At 36.3% G+C, this 23,481-nt stretch overlaps 1 pseudogene; it reads right to left on the bottom strand.

Annotated features, from left to right (window-relative positions):
* Positions 1–1,690: 1,690 nt before the first annotated feature.
* Positions 1,691–23,237, bottom strand: LOC127839620 (sodium/myo-inositol cotransporter 2-like; annotated as a pseudogene).
* Between the last annotated feature and the right edge of the window lie 244 nt (positions 23,238–23,481).

Raw genomic sequence — 23,481 nt, 5'->3', positions numbered from 1 at the left:
CTACTGTTCGCATCTCCAGCTAGGAATACATATTTATTATTATTACAATATGAGGACAGTTCGTCTTCAAGTATGTTCAATTCATCGGGAGAGTAAAAACGCGAATGTTCAGGGGCTATATAAATGGATCCTAGTATTAAGTCTTGGTCAAATCCAGTTATTGTATTATCAATTTTTAGCCATAGAACATACTTTCTCTATCATTAACGCCAATGCCTCCGGATTTTCTTTTATATTCTTTAGAACGGTGCTTATGAAAGAAAGTCAAATGTTGAATGTCCCGAATGTCGGTTTCGACAGCATGCGTTTCAGAGACACAAAACAAATCATATTTTTTAATAAAGTTTTGAAATTCAGGTATAAACAGTCTTTTTCCCAGGCCACTAACGTTTAAACAACCTAATGTAATGTTACTGTTTTTCAGGTTAGAGGCACAGTGTCCAGTGTCCGACAAATTTCTTATTTTTCAGGTAGCCCTCAGGGCTACCTATAAGAATATTTGGTAGCCCAAACAAAATTCATACAAAATGATAAGAGGCAGGCTTTCATCTTTATTTTATTTCTTCATTTATATATACATAATATGTTTACATACATATACATAATACAACAAGTATTCTGATGTACAGAGTCAATATCATTAATTAATGTTACAGTACAGGCACCGTGTACTTAAATGTACCAATAAAATCATATACTACATGTAAATATTACATGTATGTGAACATGTATGTGTACTTAAATTCGGACAGCACGTTAAATTGGAAACGTAAATACAGCGTTTAGATGATCAATACGATTGACTCGTATGGTGTTATTCAATGCAATTGCCCTATTTAACAACAAATACCGAGTTTCAATAAATCAAGAGTATTAAATCATTTATTTACTTGTGTCCGACTTGAAGTACTGTCCGAATTTACGTATTGCATCCGTATGTTACGACACTTGTGTGCAGTCAGTATACAATACAATAATTGTTTCAATAATGAAGGAACTGATACAGTGTAACGGTAACGATACAGCGTGTTTACATTATAGTTTATGTAGAGGAAATGTCAATGCCAAATAATTCGCGAGATACCCCGGTACTAAAGTTGAAATTCCCAACGAAACATTTAATGGAAATTAAATGATCTCAATGTTGTACCCGCTACGAAATGTTTATTTTCAGATAAATCAGGGACCTATACAAACAAAAAAATGTTTGTATAGGTCCCTGAATAAATACACCCATGCGCGCTTTTTATCTGGATAAAGAAATTCATTTATTAAATGTTGAATTTTGTAACCTAAAATAGCTGTGCACAACGCGTGCAAACCGTGGCAGGTGATTTACGCATGTTGCAATTGAACGGTCCTGATCGGGCGCTTATTACATCATATCTTTAAATAGAACCATATGCCGAAATTCATTTGACACTTGAGAAAATTTCAAACGTTTATGTTTATGACTCTTATCGTCTATATTACCCAACCATAATTTGGTTTAAAAAATATAAATTGTGCATATATAGGATTATTGATTAACAGTCGATTAATCCAATTATTAATTGACAATGCAAACTAATTAGCAGAAGTTTACCGCGTTCACACCGTTGTTATTAATATTCATTTTCGGTTTCGTTACCGTTTTAAAGAATCCGCTATTGTTTTGATTTTGTGACTCACAGTGTCTTCCCCCGGGGTCCTAGTAAGCTCCGCGCCGGTTAGGTGTGTTCCTGGATCCAGATGCGTCCCATGGGCGCTGTATCGGTGGTTGAGGCTGCGATGAGCCAAGCTGTTGGGCCGTTTCCGACTGGCGGTTTGGGGAATCCCTGCGAGGTGTGTGTTGGGCCGTTTCCGATTGTCGGTTTGGGGGATCCCTGCGGGGTGCGTGTTGGGTCGTTTCCGACTGGCAGTTTAGGTGGTCCCTGCTAGGTGCGTGTTGGCGAGTATTCCTCCTCCGGGAAGGCGATGGCGATTGTTGATTTCGCGGAGTCCTGCGCTTAAGCACAGGGGAAGCATCGCGCTGGCTACGCTCCTGCGATACAGCCTTGTTCGAGTCTTTGGAATGGGCACGAGGAGCCTGTGACATGGCTGGCTGTGTTTGGGATCTGTTTACATTTCTAGCTGGAGCATACTGTGAGTTTGTGAAAAAAATGTTGTGCTTTGTAACACGGCTGCCTTGCATGATCGTAGCCCAAATTGGAAAGGCATCAGCGACAACGCGACCATCTTGAATGATTTTGGCTTGATATATTATGCTGGCCTTGCTTTTTGGATATTCTTGGCGTAGGCGCTTGAACTGTGGCCATAATTGATTGCGGGCATCAACAATCTCGCGTGGATAATCTCTATTATGTATGTGAAAAAGTGTTCCATGGAGCTTGTTAGCATTCGAGAGGATGTGCTCAGTATCACGGAAATCCAGACAGTATATAATGATGGGCCTTGTGGAGCCGTGCAGGAATTTTCCCAGCCTGTGTATTCGGGGGATAGGAGGACAGGGGTCGATCTCAAGCTTCTTTCTCAAGAAAGATGATATTTTATGGAGACAATTTTCATCCCTGTCCACTGGGATACCGCTTATTAGAAGGTTATTTCGGCGACACCTAGACACCTAGCATCTAGATCTATTGACTTGTACTCTAGCAACTTAATTTGCCGATCATGGTCAGACATTGTTGTTTCCATAGTGTTTACTTTATTTTGTAAGTTCAGACAACTGTCAACTTTATGAGATATGCCTTTCATTTCCTGGAACAGCATATACAGCTTAGCATCAAGTGAGAGACTCTCGTAGTCCTACAATGTTTGAGACCGTTCGTACTCACTGTTACTGCTGCCCGTGTTTACCAGAGCCCGCCATTTTGGCTGAAAGTCTCATTTTCCAACACATTTAAATCGTTTCTGGTGAGAAATTGTGATCGAGCGTTCAAGTTTTGATGTTCCATGTTTGTGAAATGCTTGAACTTACACTTAAACTCATTAACATACCATTATTAAATGTTTATAACATTGTTTTCGTTGTTTTTGTTATTTTGTTACTCTGCTAGAAAAAACCGCGGTTATCCGCGCACTCGACCGGAAGTCTCTGATGGAACCAATTGTCATGATCGCTAATTTCTCTTTACCTGTTACGTCTTAAATTGCTACAAATAACACTGATTTGAAACATGTATCGTAAAACTTGTAAAAGCTGTCAATGATTAAAACGATCAATAGCTCACAAGCGAACCACAAGCTATTTTCACACCTGTATTGTAATCAATATGTTCAGTATTAATTTGTAATTTGTAATAATTGCGGAGAATGTATATCAGTCAGGTGATCACACATCATCATCTTTTAATTTCGTTTAAGTCTTTGATCCGGATCCGCTGCGTGGAGGCTGTATAATCTGCAACACTACTGACAAACACCATACACACAATGAGTAATACAATTGTTAACAATTATCGCTAATCATTACTATTCTATCTCACGCCGGGTATGCGAATACTTCGTTTACGGATGGCACTTCACTAACAGAGAACAACAAACGCCACGCGCTAGAGGTAAGTTCCTCTGTTTTATTTAAAGTTATATCCTAAAGATTAGTTTTTAAGACAAGACACATGGTCGAGTTGATAAATGGTGTATCCTTTTGTATTGGGAATACACAATTTCACGGAAGAATGGAACAGTTTTGCCCCAAAAATAGAAAATTTGATCGGAAAACAGCATAAACTGGATGAACAGTAAACATTTTAACAAAATAAAACTACTTAGAATTATTGCAAGAAATTTTTTGCTATTCCAGCATGTAGAGTAATCACTGTGCTTCAAATACTGAAATTTTGATAGCATTCAATGAAATATAAACAAAGATAGTACATTTTGTAATAGGTGGCATACATAAAGTTGCAGCCACTTTGTTTACCGATAAAGGGCACTTCAGATTACGGAGACTTTCAACAAAGCGGGCACTCTAATAACTGAGTTTTATCTTCTACCTCAAATGCATTTATTTATATTATGGCTATTCATACGAAACATTTTTTAAATATATTTTTCAAAAATCACATGACTATTAATTTATACTATGTTTATTATAATTGCAATTTTCAAATAAGATAATATTTATTATTAAATAAATGTGTACGGATAATGCGAATCAACACAATCGTGTTTAATTTTACTTATAGCAGGGCTCTAGATAACGGTAGTGAAGGGGTCTTTATGACGCAAATACACATTTGTTCTTCATAAAATCCTATGTCGGTTGTGCTTATTTGAATCGCATCATCAAGACGATACTTATGCGTAGCAACACAATTAAAGAGAATGGTAAAACTCCCTGTATTTTGAGCCCTGCTTATAGGGAGCACTTCCCTTTACGCAACGCTAACGTTTGCTCGAAGTGCGATTCACCTGACCCTAAATCACTGTATTGGTTGAGTTTTAAGAATCACGGTTAAAATTAAATCGTAAAATCAACTGATTCTGGAAAAAAAGGAATGCGTACATAAAATGTTTAAATGTCATATTATGGAGTCAGTACTTAGTATACCCACACAAACGAAGTTTAGGGTGCTATATTGGATAGAACTTCATATGCAGCATGTGTTGTGTTTATATTTAAAAAAAGACGGATATGCATAATTTTTACACCACTATCGTGTGATTAAATCAACCCCGCCCGTTCTTTTATTGCTATTTTCGTTTATTGGCATTGAGCCAAAAAGTTCCAATAGAATTTCGAACCTGCATCGCTGCTGATATTAATCTCTTAGAGGCAGTTTAAGCAGAGTGATTATTCATGACATGCTATCTAATATAAAAGAAAATAGCCTTAGTACCTTCATTTGGACATAAAGATAAATGCTTTAGATCAACCGCTTAGAACGTAATTTAAAATATATGGTCATATAGATTTTACTCATTAGACATATCCAATTTGTTTAACATTTATCTTTCACATTTATACCAAATCATAATCATATTTCAAAGGGATAAGAACATGCTTCGGTTATTCGTTTTTTATTTGCGTACTCAGTACATACATTTTTATTTATTGCCTGCTTACTTTAACAGTATTCCACAGCGAATTCTGCATTTTTGATTCAAAAAATACGAGTGTGTTATATCTGGAAAAAAGTGTCTAGATGTCAGGAAACGAAGTGCCATTGTTTTTTAGATGATCGGTAAACGAAGTGCAGATGAAAAATGTGCATGCGACTCTTAAAACATTTGAATTTTCTCAAATACATTAGTAAACTAAAATGTAACATGTTGTAACATTACTGGATATATTGATCTTTTATTTCGAATAGTAAGCACGTTCTTGATTTATTTCCAAGTATGTTTATTTTGTTTAAATATGTACTGATCATTCAATTCATGCTGATTATCGATGAAATTTTATCGTTTTTTTTAAATAATTCACCGTTTTTCCGCGAATTTCTTTCTTCGCAATACGAAGTGCTATACCATTAATCACCCAAACAATGTTCTGTGTCTAAAAACCAAATAAACAGAACATAAATACAAAAAAGCTGAAGAACTCACCTCTCGCGCGTGGCGTTTGTTGTTCTCTGTAAGTGAAGTGCCATCCGTAAACGAAGTATTCGCATACCCGGCGTGTATCTAAACGAAGTCAACGCAGTCAGTTAAGAACACTGTGTAATCTACACCCCTTTTGTGTCAAGACCGGATTTATCTTGATTATAAAACAGACGGAGTATGAATGCGTCGATTACGTTGGATTTTAGTGTCTCATGCCTTTGGTTACTCAGTCTTAATTTTGTTCAAATATGGAACATTATTGTTCGGTAAGATCTTGAATTCGTCAATCGGTCGACTGACGATATACACGAAAATTAATACCCGACGATTAATAATGGTTTCACAGTATGTCTAAGAAAACATCATACAAGATTATTATTATCGTGGTGAACGTTTTTTGTTGGACAGCTTTGTATATAAGCGCTCAGGACAGTATTGCATATTTTCCTTTATTATCATACCATGTAAATACATGCATTTTTGTTAAACAATACGTAAATAATATTGCTTATATGAATTTGTCTACGCCTGACCGCATCACTTCTCAAATAATACTCCACTTTTTCGACGATAAGAATGCTACACTTGATTATTTATTCATCTTTCAAAAATGTAGACTGGCCCACATATTGTTCAGTTATTTTATAAAAGAAAGCACTTTCTGTTAAATTGGGATAATGTATCGCTCAAACGCTGATAAATTCATCCGTTCATTTCACTGGAAAACATGACTAATCTGAATATATGCAGATTTAATGTCAAAGGTCTTAATTGCACAAATAAACATGAAAATGTTATAACTGATATAAAACCAAAATCGGTCAACATAGCACTGCTGCAAGATCATCATAATGATACCAAGCAATGCAAGATCATCATTATGATACCAAGCAATGCGATTCGGCTTGGGCCAAAGATTGGACTTGGTACGTTTTTAAATGGCCTAAGTACCAACCGTTTACGAGTAGGAATTTGTTTTAACATAAAAAGTGAAAAACGTACTATCCAACATTATCAAATTATAGTGGGAAGTCTTCACATTTTAAAAATATTAGTTCACAAAAACAACATGTATGCGCCAAATAATGACGACATCACAACAAAAGTTCTGGCTCAGATTGAATAACAACACAATTTAATAAACATGTTTGGACCGACATAAAACAGCTCTAAATAAATATGATAAATAATTCCTTTGTAATAAGAAATTTAACCGAACTTACAACACAAAGTCTATTATCACTTTTGCTACAAAATGATAAACATATTCATTATATTAAAAATTGGAGGACAGTCTCTTTGTTAAATGTCTTACTATAAAATTGAGTAAATACAGTAAAACCTTTTCTTCAAAATCGTATTAACATATTGTTTCATATGATTGACCTAGAGAACGTGATGCCATTTGTTCTGATCGGGCTACTTTACGTACCCAATGGACCTAATGTTGCAACTGCGGTCCTGTTGTTTCTTGTATTTGCTTTCGGCCTTCGATCGTCTTTTAACCACATTTTTCCAGAGTGATGCTCATATATTTCAATGAATGTTTGCATCTGTCCTTTTCTTGATAATGACATGTGCACTGTGTAACAAGACTTTAATGCGTTTGTAGATTGTATTCGTCGGTTGTATTTTAGATGTATTAAAAATTTGTGGGAAGGTGTCACGAATACATGGGTGACACATCTTTGTCATAAACATGTTACATCGTTTAAATGGCACAGCTATATGTAGTTTTCACAGTTGAGCGAGTATTCTAATACGATACATATTGAGTTACCTAAGAAGCTTATTTTTTCCGTTGTAAAATAATTTAAAAGTGAAAAAAACAGTAGTTCTGAACATTATAACAATAAAGTATATCTTTCACTTTGCAATCGCACAAATCGTGTTAGAACCAACATATTGTTTGTTCTGTATCAGTCATTGACAACTCATTGTGATTTGAATGCGTGACTAATAACCTCGGAATAAAACTATTTTGGTTTAATATCAGAGCTCTAAACAGTTGTTTAAAAAAGTTAATACAGTTGACCAATAAATCAATAACAACTTCTTAAATCTTGCACGTGTATTAATTTTGAGCAAATGTCCCATGCAAACTTGGCTAACAGTCTATGCTTATATTTAAGCGAATAAATGTAAAGGAGAGCTAAATAATATTTAAAACATAAAAGCAAACTAGTGTATTTCGTGTTGATGTTATAAATTATAAAGTGTATCAATCTTTAAAAAAAGTACGGTCAATATTTAAACGCAAAGAAAAACTTAAAACTGTACATATCAGTATAAAGTTTTATGGCCCTTAGTGTTTACATAAAAGTATATAATACCATGTAAAGAACAACAATCTGAACTAAACGAACAACTATTTTTAGATGGCTTAATGCATATGCGTACATGTTAATAACGGACGACATTTTAGCTAGTAAGGACAATTCTAGAAACTGTATGAAAAGTACATTCACCTCGTGTAAAGAAAGGAACACAATTGCATCTGGTTGAATGTATGTACACTTACACAGAAAATGGGCAAGGAGCAAACATATAAATCAGTTTACCGTGACATTGTGACCAGAGATAAAAAAGGGCTTTTAAAAGTACTGATGGACCCAAACCCCCTCAACGCCGCGTGTAGCAACATGCAAAAAGTTGTAACAAATAAAAACTGGACCATTGGACATGGTCAATTTTGACCTTAGGGGCATTAATTAACCAAAGGTCTTAGAGACCTATACTTCACTGCTGCAAAGCATTTACTTAAAAACTTGTTCTTTGTGAATTGATATAAAACTTTCATAATAAAAGTGTACTGTTAGAATAATGTTACACTCATTCTAAGTTGAATAAGAAAGGGGCGGCATAACTTAGGAATTTTTATGCGCACAGATATCGCGCGTGCACAGCTTCATATCATAAGAACCAATTTAAAAAAGTTTGACTTGAGACATTCGCCAGACATATATCGTTCTAAAGACAGATATTAGATCAACGGTCATACGGATGAACGTAAAGACGGACAGAAAGGTTTACCTATAGACTGACAGACGTCCAGTATGATTTCATAAAACTTGGTCAGAACTTCCTTTTTTATCGGAGGTAATCAACAGGATAACAGTAATAATCGATCTTACTTAAGCAGCTGTGTTTAAGAATGTATTTTTTATGCATAAAATAAAAAAATAATACAATATAAGTTTCATGACCAGAATTATAAACGAATCATTGACCTGGTACGCATACTAAGACGGCTACTTATACACATAAGTTACTATAAAATGTTGATATTTATAAACACAACACTTTGTGTGAGATCAGATAATACAATTCAATACTAATTTATTGAATAATCCAAATACACATTAAAGAACGTTTCACAATTATTGTGGACGACAAAACGATCATTTAATGGCCAAAGTAAAATATACGCGACGTTTTTGTCTATACAATATGTAATATGTCGATCAAAATACGTAAGATAAACACGAAAGGTGACCTATATGTGGATACTGTGTTTTATATTTCAAAACATACAAAAAAAACATTGAAATGTGTACGTTCTCTAGAAAACGTTTCTCATTCGTAGTGAACACATGTACGTCATTTTGTGTGCGCATGTGAATGTTCAATATCAAGCTAGTGAATACCAAGCGCGTTGGAAATATCGATTACGTATTTATGAACAAGCGATATCCTCGTAACACGGTGTAAGTTCATTCTAGTTAGTTAATTGCCAGGTAGTTCAAGCTGTACAATCAGAATGCAATCTAGTCATCATTATTCACGTATTACGATGTTAACACAATCTAGTCATCAATACCCATGCAGTGCGATGTTTATACAATCTAGTCATCAATACCCATGCAGTACGATATTTATATAATCTAGTCATCAATATCCACGCAGTAAGGTGTATATACAATCTAGTCAACATTATCCACGTAGAGAGATGTTTATACAATTTAGTCATCAATGCCCACGTTGTGCGGTGTTTATACAATGTCGTCATCAATATCAACGCAGTACGATGTTTATACAATCTAGTAATCAATATCCACGCAGTAAGGTGTATATACAATCTAGTCATCAATATCCACGTAGAACGATGTTTATACAATATAGTCATCAATGCCCACGTTGTGCGGTGTTTATACAATGTAGTCATCAATATCAACGCAGTGCTTTGTTCGTACAATGTAGTCATCAATATCAACACAGTACGGTGTGTATACAGTCTAGTCATCAATGTCCACGCAGTATGGTGTTTGTACAATATAGTCATCAATATCCAAGTCGTGCGATGTTTATACAATGTAGTCACCAATGTTCACGTTTTTTATCCAGACAGTCGTAAATGTCAACAAAGTATGCTCAGCCGTTTCCACGTAGAACGTTGTTAACACAATATTGTCAGCAATGCCTAAGCAGTACGGCTTTTATACCATGTAGTAATCAATAATACCATGTAGAAATCAATAACAACGCAGCACGATCTTGATACTATCTGGTCATTTATGTCCGCGTGGTATGGTGTTTACCAAATACAGCCATCAATGACAACGCTGTACGATCTTGATACTATCTGGTCATTTATGTCCACGTGGTATGGTGTTGACCAAATACAGCCATCAATGACAACGCTGTACGATCTTGATACTATCTGGTCATTTATGTCCACGTGGTATGGTGTTGACCAAATACAGCCATCAATGTCAACGCAGTACGATCTTGATACTCTCAGGTCATTAATGTTCACGTGGACAATCACGAACATCCTAGAACAGCATTATATGGTTATGCATATAGAGCTCGGTACCAATCAGTCGCAGGACCGGGATCCAGATAATACTTATCACGACGAGGACAATCAAGAACACCCTAGAACACACGTTCTTTAAAAGTACAATAAATAACAAATGATAATCGAAATAGGAAAACATGATTTTATGCATATGCGTCTAGTGTCGCCCATATAATCCTGTGCATTTTTTAGTCTTTGACGACATTTTAAGCGCAGGCATATAGCACTGTTTACCTAGATCGAGACTCAAATAAACAAATACGAGAGAAAATATTTAAGTAATATATGCTACTGTTTGACATCAATTAGATTGATTCAAATGAATTAGAATTACGGTAATGTGTTTTCCGGAAATGTCTTTTATCTTATGAAAATAAAAAAAAAATTAAAAGAAGATAATAATATTCAATTTTTTTTTCTAAAATTATTACTTTATCAAGTTTTTCAAAGCTGCACATATGATTCGATTTATAGTGGTATAAGTGGCAATATGAAATAGTACGTTGCTCCGGACATTTTAATATAAGGTTCAAAAATCGAATATTCGAATATATTCGAATAATGACAAACGAATATTCGAATATCATTTTCAGTATTCGTTCCCATCCCTAATAATAAGCCAATCGAAATGAATGTGTTCCATCAACGGTCTCTATGGATTTAATACACGCATATATCCAATCCTGCACTCAAATAAATAATGTAAGTCTGAAGCAAGGCACTATTTGGAGTATTCGGCGGAAAAGTCATACTGGTGAGTTTTCATACATCGTTTTTTTCATAATCATACCTTCCCACAATCATAAGCTCCAGTTCGGACGCCTTCTTCCGGATGTGAGTCCAGATGCCCATGGCGAATATGGTGCTGCTGCTGTTGAATATTGACGTCAACGATGACATCAGCCGTGACATCATCATCGCGAGCATCATGCCGCGCGCACCTGCATATATCACAAACGTTTGTTTTGATACGCACAAAATTACTGATTTAAGCCTCGTTCTGAAGAAAACTGGGTTTGATTCATTTGCATAAAGTTTTTCCCAGATTAGCCTGTGTCGTTCGCTCAGGCAAAACTAGGACGACACTTTCAGCCTTAAAAGGATTCTGTCTTAAAAGAGACGTCCTTTAAACGAAAAATAAAGCCAGCGGAAAGTATTGTCGATGATTAGCCTGTGCGACCCTCCCGAAATTAAGATATTGAACACTTTGGTAATTTACAAAACTAATTGATGTTCACAATTGATCTAAATATAAACATAATAACATGCAAACAAATTGCAATTCAATTTATGAAATACTGAGATATTCTTTCATTCCAACTGTCGTTTTGAGACATTTTAACAATGATTACGTATTAATTTCACCTAAATAAAATGGATTAGTCGAGTTTATCGATGGAGTGATACGCCACTTTAGAAAAAAAAACTACTGAAGTCAAAACAATAATAACTAGTGTTGGATATGCCACAATTGAACAGACTGTCATGTACAACGAACTTTATATTGTGGATGAGATACGTTACAAGCACTTTATTAAATTATGTATTGTCACCGGGGAACGATTGGGATATGTTGACAGTTATGGCATTGAAGGAAACGTTACAAATGGGTTGTGATTCAATATACCATTACAAATCTATCGTATATACATAATACTCTTTTATATACAATTTACACACGTTTTGTATTAATGGCATGATCAGTATTTGTAGATTTAGACTTTTTCCTCTCGAAAGATATACGAATGCGGTTATGAGAGTGGGTAAACATCAAGTAAAACTTACAGTGCAGAACAATCTCACGTATATTTATCATGTTAAGTCTTAAGTGTTACAACTAACTTATGAATGCGGACCGGACCTTCTTTTTACGACACTTGCCTGGAAACAGGATGCGCACAATCATGCCCGGAAGTCCGAGCATAAAGAGAGAAGTATCTTGATGTACGCGCACAGGATCGTGCCCGCCTTTGCGTGGTCGTACGTCTTTCTCACCAGGGCGCGCTGCACTATTACCTGAATGGAAGGAGAATGAGGTAGAATATGTGCCAAAGGGCGAATGGTTTGTACCAAATTAGCATATCAAACGAGCAGTTGTGTCATTTTGTTCCTGATTAAATTATGTATCTACATGTGAGCTTTGTATTTTCTGTAGTTTAATAAAACCATATCCGTGTTACCGATTATTTCAGCCATCTTAAAAATACAGCCTTCTGAGATAATGGAATTTAAAAAATAGTTCACAAACAATCTGTATTTTTACCTTTCTTTTTCATATTGCATATATGTAATGTGTACACGTACACGTTTGTCTGAGAAAATGTGATTTGGATGTAAATTACTTATGAACTAAATTGGTCATGGGTCAAGAAATCGGTCAATAATCATTATGAAACAGAATATTGCTGCTTCATCGTTTATATCAGTTAAGAGTAGAACGTGAATATAATAATATCAAGATTATCTTTTTATTGCTTTCATGTCAAAAGTATGATTTGAAAGAATAACATGTTTAATTTTGCAAAATTTTGGTTGCTAGGTTGCTTTTCTAGAATTCTCTGTAACCACGGATATTTATCATCTCAAAATTATAGCCCCTAATTTTGGATATGTAAAGGAAAATAATAAAGTACGCATTTCGGTAAATAAAGTAATAAATGCTAATTAAAATAAAGATTTGAGAATCACACATACTTGGCCAACAGGGTTTAATGCGAATTTATGACACCAATTTCACCTGAACATTCGCTATGAAGTCTGAAAAGACGGATTAACTTTTGTCCTTCACTATTTAAGGGAATATTCGAGTTTGACAAATACCAGCGGTTGCACGTATTATATTACATTACCACATGTATCATTTACGCAAAATGTTAAAGTATTCCGTTGATGCTGTAATGACACCCTACCTGGTCCGAACACCAGTACCATATGGAGTTGATTGTAATACCCACCAGGCCTGGTCAGAGTACGTATCCGGTAACTGGAAATAGACAGATGAAGGTAAGGGTAAGTAAGGCATGTCTTTTATAGTCTGATTTGATAAACAAGGGTCGGCTTCAGCGGACTTTCACATTCCCCCCCCCCCCCCGATAACTTAAAAATAAGTCGTCCGTTTACACTAGAAACAGTATGCAACCACGACCGCTTGATTCCCCTCACAGGTACCCTTTTATATCCTGGATGGAGAGGAACCAGCATGGGATTAATGTTTTGCTCACACAACTTCCGTGGTCTGAGCGAGATTCGAACCAGAGTCCTAGATCAGCATATAACCACGAGACCACGGTCCCACATAATGCCAACGTACGCGAATCGGTTATCAACGTGGGCTCATATTAAACAGCTAAGTTATATGAGAGTTGGTAAAAGGAAGGAAATGTAAGCTGGAAATATATACCTACTTAAGATATAAGATGCAATCAAAATGTGTTAAATACAGAAAATGCAATACATGCCTTAGATCTTACATGATATCAGAAACTTATTTACCTCATGTCGTATATATTAGTTATTAACACACAAAAAACAGACTCCTTATATAGAAGTTAACAACACAAAAAAACAGCCGATCATAACGCGGCGCTACTCACCAGGATCCCGGAAGAGGTGCATGTAGTCCCCACGTGTACGCCCGCATGTGCTGTTCGCATCGCTGTTGCGCGTGTGGTTGGAGACAGCATCCGGGTACTTCGCTTTGATCCCGGCAATACCACCCACCTCCATGAACACTGAAGTCAGTCGGAAACAACTATTATAACAATTCTACGTTCGATGTTTATCTTATTCAAATAATGTTGTAATTTAAACAAATGCTTGTTTTTTTAAAGAAACACTGTTGGTCAGACGAGGTAGCATATCACTAGGCTTAAGCGTAGGATTGCGGGAGGAAGGAAAAACAATAAAAAAAGATGCCATATTTGCAGCAGACATCCTGAGAAAATGTAATTAGCGTCAGATTCTTGAGCGTTCATGCATAAATGATGGAAATAATAAAACACTAATAGTTTATGTTTTGTGTTGCAAGATCATAAAGAAAACACATACGAAATTAAACTTGAAGTGCGAGAGCGAAATTTGAAAAACGTTAATATAGGATCAAAACCAAATGTTCTTAATAATGAAGGTGATACTGAAATTGCATGCATTGATATTTCATAATGCTTTATAACGATGACCTTTGACAAACGAGAAAGCTAAATAGAGTCTTATCGTAATGTATAATACTATAAATAGGCCGCGTTCTGTGAAAAAGGGATTTAATGCATGTGTGTTGTGTGTCGTCCCAGATAAGCCTGTGCAGTCCGTACAGGTTTATCAGGGACGAAACTTTCCGCCTTATCTGGATTTTCGTCAAGTCTTTCTTAAAACGTAAATAAACTTAAAAGCGAGTAGTGTCGCCCCTGTTCAGCCTGTGCGGACTGCAATTGCTAATATGTAACGACACTTGACGCACATGCATTAAACCCCCTTTCCACAGAGCGCGGTCCAAAAATCATTTAACAATTCGATATTTATTTGTAGCCTTATCCTAGGACATACCAAAATTGGAAGTGTTCACCGTTCATTGTCTGGTCACAACAAATATTACCTTATTAACAATACAACACGTGCTTAGAAGTTGCGTAGTGAAAACGAGTCCGGACAAGCGCCAATGCAGGCGTAAACCGATGTTAATTTTGGTAACATGTTGAATGAAGAAACAGATGTAAATATTGTACAATGTTGGTACGGTAACAACCATCGGACATTTACGTACCTATTACTGCCAAGACGAGTGCTCCTATCAACATGATGTTGGTCTGGATGAAGTCAGTCCAGATGACCGCTGTCAGGCCGCCTGCAATGAACAAGTAACTCAGTGCAATAATATCCTTTCAACTTGATTTATGTAATGAAAACCTAATATCTGCACTGAACCCCTAATGCATGAAATAAAAACCTAATTCATGCAATAAAACCTAGTTCCTGCAATTGAAATCTTATTCCTACAATGAAAACCTAATTTCTGCAATGAAAACCTAGCCATGTAATGAAAACCGACCTCCTGTTATAGAAACCTAATTCCTCAATGCAAATGTAATGCAATGACCATATAACTCCTGTAATTAAAAACAAAAGCTGTGCGATGACCGAATGTGCACAATGTCAACGGTCAACTACACTTCATAGATTATTTCAAGAACGGTAATTGGGATATTTCCCAGAAGAGACTTTCTGTAAACGAAAACTTCCATAAAAGCGGAAAGTGTCGTATTTCAAAGGCAAATCAAGAACGACACTACGCAAATGCATTAAGTCACCTTTTCCTAAAACCCGGCCCATACTTACCCGCTATTGTGAATAGTGCAGCGACGGCTAGAAGCACTCGAATTTAGAGGTAGATGTTCCAGTTAAGGGACTCCTCGATGAAAATGGCCCCTGCGTATAAATCTGCCTGAAAGTAACGTCCGGATTTAGATGTACAGCAGAGGCAATTTAAACGTGTTTAATAAACGTCTCAGTCTGGTATTGTGTGATGCCCAATGAAGTTTAAATTATTTGCTTAATTAACGTCTTCGATCTCCGGCCTGTATTTTTGAAGACAATTTGATTGGTAAAACTTGTCCAAGCGCATAGTAAAAGTTGCACGTCCGCTTGTGAAGAGCTGTAAGTGCGCACGTAAAGAACTCAAGTTCGCACTTGAACACGTGCGACTTAGCACGTCTGTGTGCGATATTGAACTTGGAGATTAAAAACAATATTTCGGATGTTACCTCCGTGCTACTGAACACATGAGATCTTATTCGTGAAGACTGTGATCCTGCACATGTCACAGCGGCGCAGTAGATAAAACGGGTACACCGCACGAGGAGAGCCGTCTCAACATCATCCACAAACGATAGTAATAGTGGAAACGGTGTTAAAGGTGTTAAAAATTAGCAGTAGCTTAAAGCAATCACGTTTAAATCACCAAGCAGCAACTCACTGCGATCTTGGTGAAGATGTAGACTAGAAGCTCCAACACGGCCAAATAGATCTGTATCCGGTTCCCGCCGAATCGCAACTTCAGGTACTCCGGCATCGTGAACACCTGAAATAACAGACGACATCAATCATTCGGAACGCCTCTGGGTTTCTTGTCGATTAAGTATTTTTAATAATAAAGTCCTCGTTTTCACAGAATAACGGGTTAAAATACAGATTGTTTCACTGTTGTAAGTAATAAATGTTCGATATTAAACAACAAAATACGCAAAAACGTATTTGATTATATCATTATATCAAACACGTTCTTTTTGTGTACATGTGATGGCATCGTTGGAAATTTTATGATAAATAATTATGTAAATTGCATGTTTTATTTGTTTATGTTTCGAGTTTAATGTAATGACGGACATGACAGATATTCCTTAACGCTTTCTCAACATAGGTAAAGGGCAACTTACTCAAGAATGTGCGGATAATTTTTAATGAATCGTACCATTTACAGCTATTGTCGGAACATATTTGAAATTTAATTTCAATCGCTTGAGAAATATGGAAGGGTAATCGCCACAAACTGTTAACACAATGTATGGTAAGTTTGCCCATGGTTAAGTGCAAGAGCCAATATCTGAGGAATTTGCGTATCACTGTGCATGAAAAAAGATGTTTTTTATTCCGCGCCCCTCCCTTTATGGTGAAGTCGTTTTTAAAGTTTCAATGTGTAATCACATTTAAGGTGCGGTAGGAGTGGCATTACAATCTTATAGCATGTTATTCTGACGAACTGACCGGTTCAACGGCAAACCGACCGACAGAGTGATTGCAATAATTATTTACAACATCCGTTTAGGGGGAAATACAAAATGTATTGAGCAAAAAAAACTCACACAAATTCTTTTGCCAGAAAACAGTTGGCTTAATTTGACACCATATAATGAACACATTTTAAAACGAAATAATATGATTCTAGTAACTTTGCTTCTCGACTTACTCCAGATGCGATGTATACAGGAAGAAATATGTAGGCAAGTATCATCAACACGTACATGGCCTGAAACAAACATGTCGGCTGACGAGTTATCACGCCGAAAGTAAAAGAAATATGTAGTTAAAAGTCATCAACTCGTATATACCCAAGATATATGCTTGCAACTATCACCAATACGTACATAGCCTCAACAAATTTATAGGCAACTTTTATGAACTCGTACGTGACCTAAACACAATGATGTAGGGAAATAACATCACCACGTACATGGTCAGGAAAGAATGTAGGCCAACATCATCAACGCGTAAATGACAAAAATATATGCTGTCAACTATCATCAACTCGCTCATCGCTTGAAAGGAATATATATAGGCAACTTTTATAAACTCGTTCATCATTTGAAAGGAATATATATATAAGCAACTATATATAAGTGATTGGTCTGCAAGACAATTATCGTCAAACATCATGAACATGTATTTGTGGGCTAAAGGATATATGTAGGCAAATGTTATCAGCATGTAGATGATTGAACGAAACACGCGAATGCTTGTATAATTAATACTTGTACGGTCGAAATTCGTTTTAACATTATGTTGTTGTTTTTTTTACCTTACAACATGAATTAAAAATACTAAACAAAGCAGTTTAATAGGTGTATTAATGCAATCGCAATTGTTAGCACGCGAAGTCTCTTAAAAAAGGACTGAACTATTGGAATAGACAGTAGTTTGCTATTTTTATAAATCGAATGTCGGTTGAGACTCATTGCGTCTGTTGAACGAACTGATAAGATAAGTCTGTACAAAAACGAGAACTAAACACTATAATACCTTTTAGAGTTTCGCATTCAGCATATACAAATTTACTATGTATATCGCTTTTCAAACCGTACCTTTCCCCCTATTTTGACACTCGGTGTATTTACACTACCTGTCGGCAAGGGTTATTCGTGCATATAAATGTAAGACTCGCTCATGAAAACGGGGCTTAATTCATGTGCGTCAAGTGTCATCCTATTTTAGCCTGTACGTTCACACAGTCTTATCAGTAACGACACTTTCCGACGTAACTGGAATTTTGTTCAGAAAATACTTCTTTTAAACGAAAAATAACATAAACACGGAAAGCTTCGTCCTTGGTTAATTTGGAACGAAACTTTAAACACTTGCCATAAGCCTTGTTTTCCCAGAACTATGATCAATTGATAGTCGATCCCCATTAATTCGCTCCCCACTGTGGGAGCGTTCTTAAGATTTCTCCAAGAGACACCAAGGTCTGGTTCTAGTCCCAGGAAATAGACTTTCAAATAAGCCTAAGCCTTTCTATGCAATCGAGATAAAATAAATAGGTTGACACTATTAATCATTCTAATAAACTTACGACCACTATACGATCGAGAGCGCGGTTTGTTCATTCCATCTAATCACACTGTAATCACTGTTATTACATTTTGCATTTACATGTATATTGCGCACTTACGTTCAACTCATTCATGCATATGGCAAGTTACGTTCAGCCCATACGTTTAGCTCAGACAGGTATAAGGCGACTTACGTTCAGCTCATACAGGTATAAGGTGACTTACGTTCAGCTCAGACAGGTATAAGGCGACTTACGTTCAGCTCATACAGGTATAAGGCGACTTACGTTCAGCTAATACAGGTATAAGGTGACTTACGTTCAGCTCATACAGGTATAAGACGACTTACGTTCAGCTCAGACAGGTATAAGGCGACTTACGTTCAGCTCATACAGGTATATGGCGACTTACGTTCAGCTAATACAGGTATAAGACGACTTACGTTCAGCTCATACAGGTATAAGGTGACTTACGTTCAGCTCAGACAGGTATATGGCGACTTACGTTCAGCTAATACAGGTATCAGGCGACTTACGTTCAGCTCAAACAGGTATAAGGTGACTTACGTTCAGCTCATACAGGTATAAGGCGACTTACGTTCAGCTCATACAGGTTTATGGCGACTAACGTTCAGTTCAAACAGGTATATGGAGACTTACGTTCATCTCATACAGGTATAAGGCGACTTTCGTTCAGTTCATACAGGTATATGGCGACTAAAGTTGAGTTCATACAGGTATAAGGCGACTTACGTTCATCTCATACAGGTATACGGTGACTAACGTTCAGTTCATACAGGTATATGGTGACTTACGTTCATATCATACAGGTATATGGCGACTAACGTTCAGTTCATACAGGTATATGGTGACTTACGTTCATCTTATACAGGTATGTGGCGACTAACGTTCAGTGCATACAGGTATATGGCGTCTAACGTTCAGTTCATACAGGATATGGTGACTTACATTCATCTCATACAGGTGTAAGGCGTCTTACGTTCATCTCATACAGGTATAAGATGACTTACGTTCACCTCAAACAGGTATAAGGCGACTTACGTTCAGCTCATACAAGTATATGGCGTCTTACGTTCAGTTCATACAGGTATATGGAGACTTACGTTTATCTCATACAGCAATATGGCGCATTTACATTCAGTTCATATAGGTATATGGCTACTTATGTTCAGCTCATACAGGTATCTGGCGACTTACGTTCAAATCATACAGTTAAAAGGTGACTAATGTTCAGCTCATAGTACATAATGATGCCGGCGGAAGTAACATCCTTTCAACGAAAATTACCATACAAGCGGAGAGTGTCGTTTCTGATTTGCATTAAGCCCATGTTTCCCAGAACGTTCACAGAAACTCACGATCACTCTGTGACCGAGAGTGGCGCTTGTTCATTCCTTCTTATCACACTGTTATCACTGTGAGTACACTCGTACTTACGTTTAGCTCATAGAAGTATATGGCGATGCCGGCGGCTGCGCCAAAGCCGACCATGCCGACGAAGTGGAGGCTGCCGATGTTGTTGGAAAACAACGAGGCTCCGACCTGGAAAATGCGAAACACCAAATATGACAATATAAATGGACTAGGAGCGGTGTTAAAGTTTTTTTAACTTACACCAATTGAATATATGAATGCATTTGAAGTAATGTCAACTAAGTATTAACCTTCTACAGTTAGATTATACAATACATCTCAATACTGGGTTCTTTGTCAATTGTACTATCAAACTTTAATAATGATTTAGTTGAAGTTGACGTTGTATGTTATGTATAAACCATACATCAACTGCAATAAAACGCAAACTTGAACACTTAATTTAAAGTCTATTCATACTGTTACAAAATATACATCTAAATATGTGAAATAAGTTTTGTCAACGCGTCGTTAATATTAAATGACGTAAGCAAATGATTAAATCATAAAAACATACTGACCGGAATCCAGTTCATATTTCGTCCGGCAAGGAAATACCCACCAGCGCTACCCCTGTTCTTCCGTGAACTATGAAATATAAAAAATGTTTTCTGAATGACACAGAACACATATTGCATACCCTGTGGTTTCTCTTCAATACGGTTAAGCAAATAATATTTTGGAATAATTCTCGTATTAAATGAATATTAATTTAAATCTGTATATTTCCCCCTTTTAATATCTGTTCATTTTAAGTCGTTTTATTTCTCGGCTATACCAATTTTGAAAGTCTCGATACATTAACAGTGTGTTTAATAAAATGCAACTTAATATTTGTGATACATCCATACAAGGCAAATGATCATAATCTATCAGTAAACATCCAAAATGTACATATGAATTGAAATTATACGACCATTTTATTCGAGAGGATAATTATAAGTTTATTTTTTCATTCATAACCTTTTATCGTCGGAATCATCTGCAAGACAGATTTATGCAAGAAATAATCGGCTGATCCAGAGAGCAGCATTGGCGATGAAGCTATGACGTCACATGCCCATAATATTGACGGTCTTACTATGACGTCAATTACCCATAATCCCACGAATAGCATGAGTAGGAAGTACACGATGATGACTAAGACTTCAGACACGTGGAGAACGGTTCCAGTCTCAGTCGCCATGGTAACTCAATCTGCAATTTTATACGAGCCGCGCTCCTTGAAAACGGGGTTTAATGTATGTGCTTACAGTATCGTCCCAGATTAGTGCGTGCAGTCTTCACATGATTATAAGGGACGCCATTTTCCGCCTAAACAGGCTTTTAGCTATTAAGAGATTTTCTATAAACGATTCATTATAAAAAGCGGAATGTGTCATCCCGGATTAGCCTGTGTAGAGTGCACAGGTTACTCTGGGACGACAGTTTACGCACATGCATTAAGCACCGTTCTAATAGAGCTAGGCTTAAATCATAATGTTAACAACATAAAAAGTGTGTGAGCTCAAACACAATACAGCGGTTACCTTCCCTAACGGGTACATGGTACTATTTAATATATCTTTGGTTGAAAAAAAAATCACTGCGCAGAGAATTATACAGGCTCTATATCATTAATGTTTTCAGCCATGTACAAAATTACGTGACAATTATCTGATTCGTTGCAACGGCGCATGCGTTATCTGCATACACTAAAATTTCATTTCAAACACTTAATGCTATATTAAAAACTGAAAATGAGGAAGAATCTAAATTGAATGTGTGAATAATTAAATTTCAATGTTTACACCGTTAAAGAAAATGGTTCTATTTTTCCCTTTCTGTAAAAAATATACTTGAAAAGTAAGGCATTTAATAACATCGGTAGTCTTAGTCAAATTTACATAAGTGTCAAATCATGATTACGCTTATAAAACAATTGGAAAATATGATGCTGCTGATGATGCTAAACTCATGATAAACAGAAGAAAAATATGTATATAAGACGCCATCTACGGTATTTAATAAGTAACAAGAGCACCGCATAACGGGTGCCACGCTCGGCTACGGGTGAAGTTTTGAATAAATGAAAGCTTGTCAGATTATTTTTTAAAGGTCACAGTGGCCTTGACCTTTTACCTAGTGACTCCAAAATGGGTGTGGCGTATTAACTCATCAAGGTGCATCTATATATGAAGTTTCAAAGTTGTAGGTGGAAGCACTTTGATTTTAGAGCCAATGTTAAGGTTGTTTTTTTTTAGCACGACGCGGACGGCGGACGTCAGACGGCGGACGGAGGGCGTTGGACGGCGGACGGTGGACGACACGGCGAGCGGGCTATGACGGTACCTCGGGTTTTCTCCAAAAACGCCGAGCTAAAAATGAAAATTGATATAAGCTTAAAACGTATTCCTACCTGGGCGGTTGGGCTGCAATTAATCTTTTAACAATTGCATGCAAGGTCAGTTATTAATCACAACGACAATCACAATCAAACTTAAATGATTATTTGTTATAACCCACATCCAGTATAATGCTTTATCTTAGAAGACGCTCCAATTTTGCTTCTTTATTTTTGTCTCTATCATGGCACATTGAGATTATGAGTTGTTGAAAGTAGTCCGCGGATGATATGACCGGAAGAGACAGTTAAAGTTGGCATTCAAATCATCAGACGTTATCATCAACTTGTTACCAATGTCAGAAGATTTCTTCAATGCGACTTCTTCACTTTTCCGGCGTTTTCTTTGTTAATCGATCCTTTATTCAAACATTCTGTTGAAGCGGCCCTTGGGCAATGTAAACCGTAACTTCGCAATCCTAGATAAAAGTACAATAGGTCAATATCCGCACCTCTAGATAACAGAACTGCGTACATTTGACTTCACGTTTTGGCAAAAATATTAATCGGGTCCTGAATTGAGTGGATACACTTGTATTAATCTTATAACTTGTTTAACCCGACAATGGTAATTTTATATAAACTAAAACACATGGATGTGCTTGTATCAAACATGAAAATACGTAATTTGTTTTAAACCCGCGAATTGTGTAATAAAAAGTGTGTGTTTTTCTCAAACAAAGTCATTACATCATACAAACCAATACAATATTTGTTTGCGTATTGAGTAAATAACGCAGCACGATTATATTTCTTTATCTCGTTACAGTGTACGTGCTAAAGAGATGCAAACTGACGATATAAAATGTTTTGAAATAATTCCGTTGCATTTCTAAATGTATCAGTATTACAATAAATGTTGGTCTTTATACAAAACCATGCAATAAATATTCAAATGGTATTCGATTTTTTTATTTGCATATTTCTATTTATTCTATAAACTTTATAGCCAGTATGCAACTACATCTAAGCAAATTATTTTCAATTTCACAATAGCGACCACCACGACATAATTTA

This window comes from Dreissena polymorpha, chromosome 7, assembly GCF_020536995.1.
Source record: "Dreissena polymorpha isolate Duluth1 chromosome 7, UMN_Dpol_1.0, whole genome shotgun sequence".
Taxonomy (NCBI): Eukaryota; Metazoa; Mollusca; class Bivalvia; order Myida; family Dreissenidae; genus Dreissena; species Dreissena polymorpha.
Note: the sequence above shows the minus strand (reverse complement) of the source record. Positions and strands in the feature narration are given on the sequence as shown.